The sequence below is a fragment of the Merops nubicus genome, unplaced genomic scaffold, assembly GCF_000691845.1.
Source record: "Merops nubicus isolate BGI_N331 unplaced genomic scaffold, ASM69184v1 scaffold47701, whole genome shotgun sequence".
NCBI lineage: Eukaryota > Metazoa > Chordata > Aves > Coraciiformes > Meropidae > Merops > Merops nubicus.
The window spans coordinates 19921-22865 of NW_008587352.1; the positions used below are offsets into that span (position 1 = coordinate 19921).

At 45.3% G+C, this 2945-nt stretch overlaps 1 protein-coding gene across 1 annotated transcript in view; it reads left to right on the forward strand.

Annotated features, from left to right (window-relative positions):
- Nucleotides 1–2945, forward strand: part of ANKDD1B (ankyrin repeat and death domain containing 1B) — a gene marked incomplete at its 5' end in the record, with an annotated part of 24501 nt that overhangs the window by 19424 nt on the left and 2132 nt on the right. The window lies entirely within an intron of this gene.

A 2945-nucleotide genomic window follows, 5' to 3' on the forward strand; every position in this document is an offset into this window, starting at 1 on the left:
CTCCCCCTTCTGTTTTATGTGTGTTAATTACAAAACACAACCAATGAAACTGGAAAGAACAAGGCAACAAGCGTGAAGGACATGGTTTAGAATGACTTGAGATTGTCTGGATTTATTTCCCTACCTGTTATTTAAACATAGGCTGCTTAGTAACGGCCCTACCTAGAGGGCTGAGGGTCAGATTTATTGAAGTGGAGATGACAATTATTTTGCCCTGCGTTGACTGTCCCACGTTACTTATGAATCTGTACATGCTGTGTAGGCAGTAAGTGTCTGTTCAAGAAAGGCTAAACATCTCTTGCAATCAAAGGAATATTTGGAGCTGAGCTGCTGGTGAGGCCTGTTCTAGAGGCATGTCTTGAAACTCAGACCTGGCTCAAATGAGTCTTGAAAATTCAAGACATCTCATGTCGTGCAGTCTTAACTGGGACCATTTAGAATTCATTTATTCCATCAAGGACAGTTGTAGCAATGAGCCACAAAGAACTTGCTATACCTACATACTTGATGAAAGGGAGGTATTTCATAGGATGGTGAAGGTTCTTTTTAGGGCATATCGACGCTCCATAAATCAATTTTGTATTTATTGGCTTGCTCAGTTTTTCTTGTTTGGAGCCATAGGTTTATGTAGGGTCCCTGAGAACTGGCTATATTTGCTGGGTTTTGACACCGCACAGTTTAAAACCCCCAATCTCTCTCATATAAACTGTTTGCAGACTGATCCTAGTGAGGCTGTGAAAGACATCTCTTGTACCGTAAAAGCTGCAATGAGGGAGAAACTAACACCATTTATTTATTTACGTAGAGCAAGTAATCCTGTAAGCACCAGAACCAGCACACCAGGGCAAAAGGCTTAGTGAATGGAATTCCCTTGACTGACAGCTTTTTACACAGAGATTGCTGGGCTGCCACAGAAATCCACGACTTGATTTGGTTCCTGCTTTTTGCTGGGGAGCTGTTGTTCCAGCGTTGGCCGGGTGCCCCCGGAGCGGCGTACGTGCCCTGAGCCTGCAGTGTGGGTGCCCGGGCTGGCCGGCCCTGTGTGCCCAGACCTCTGGGCGTGCCACAGGGCGGAGGGCTGGTGAGCCACAGGTCTAGATTACTTCCATGGACTTTTGTGTGCTATTGGACACCGCACCAGTTTGGCAGGAGTTGTCTGGTACATTACTGTTTCTTTTGGCTTAAAGGGAATTAGAAGTGAAATCATCTTTTGCCAAAGAAGACACGACGGCTCCGACAGAAGTGAGCCCATGATGCACCCAACCTCTTAGCACTGTTTACTGAATTCCATGAGTAGGAGAAAAGATGTTCAGGCAGATGGTTTTCTTCAAGAGCTCCACAGATGCTGGGAAACAGACATGTAAGGGTTTGTATCCCATTAGCTGAAGCTAAAAGCACGGCCTTCGGGAGCAGCTGAGATCTTAGTTACAGAATGGGACACTGTTCAGGTGGCCGTAACCATACACCAACCTGCAGTGTCCTGAACCACTGCTGTAAGAACCATCTTTTTGTTACATTTTGGTGATTTATCATCTGTGACTAGGCACAAGTTACAAAAGGAAATGTCAAGTTGCTGTGAGGATGTGCACATGATACTAATGTGTATGGTAGTGTCTTGTTCTGTTTGCCCATTTTGTATTTACTGCTGCTACACAACCCTTCCCCCTCACAGCCCGTTGTTTCTGACTGGATTTGAGGGCTGCTGCTACTGTCCCACCCTGTCATTGCACACGCACACTATTAGCAGCAAAGAGGAGCTGTGCTGCTGCAAAAGCAGAAAAAAGGTTTGGGTTTTGTTTATAGTAAGGAAAGGAATGATATTTATTCATCAGGAAGCATGAAATAAAGTCTGTACCCAAAAAATGGAATCAAGCATAAGTGACAGTGCTTAGTTACTGAACAAAGTTTTTTTTTTTTCCTTGCAAGACTCTCATAAGGTTAGGAAATAACTCTGTTGTATTTTTCTGAATTTAATCTGGAGTGGAGTATTTCATACTTGGCACTTTCAAAATGTAGTATCCTGCCTTCTTCTTTTTTGCTTAGTATTCCCGTATCAGTTTCCTGAAGATATTTTTCACGTCTGAGTCTGATTTGAAACAGGTCTAGGATGTAAATGAAAAGAAGTATAAAAGTAGTTTGAGCTTGCCTACAGTAGGAAAGATGTTTTTCCCTGGCCACCACCCAGCTAGGGCTGAAATCACTGCTAGCCCTGGCTTTTGCAGGGGTGCCCAGACAAGAAGCAACTCTCGTCCCTCCTGTTTCAGGTGAGCTTTATGGTAGCAACATCACTTATATTCCAGAGCGTAAAATGCTTGTGGTTTTGTTTTCTAGCTGATTTTGCTTATGGAGGCAATAAAACTAGATCCAGATTCAACACATACGTGCTCTATCTGCATGCGAAGCCCAACGGCTCTTGCTGCCATCCAGTGACCTGGTTGTCCCTGCCTCGGCCAGTGGAGCTGAGGGGCAGGGGCAGGAACAGCCTCAGCAGGTGTCATAGTGATGGTGCCCAGCCTCTTGTCAGGGAGAGGTCAGCACTGTGAGAAGCCAGGGAAAAAAAAGATCTGCAGTTGAAACCCAGCCCCGTTCAGAAGGTAACAGAGGAGGCAGACACTGCCGAGGGGCACAGCAGAGGTGGGGTGCTGGCTGTTCCTTGCTACTGTGTGTCAGGGGCCAGAGAAAGACAGTGGTTTGTTTTACCCTTTAACTTGGTAAGACACAGCAACAGACACAAGAGGGCTTCCTTTCTTTTCTGTTCCTGACTGTAGTAACGTGATCTCTGCCAATTCATAGAATCATAGAATCCTTTAGGTTGGAAGAGACCTTTAAGATCAAGTCCAACCATTGAGCCATTAGGGCTCTAAAGTCCTCTGCTAAAACAGATCAGAATCTGTCAGGGTTGGAAGGGACCACAAGGATCACCCAGTTCCAACCCCTCTGCCATA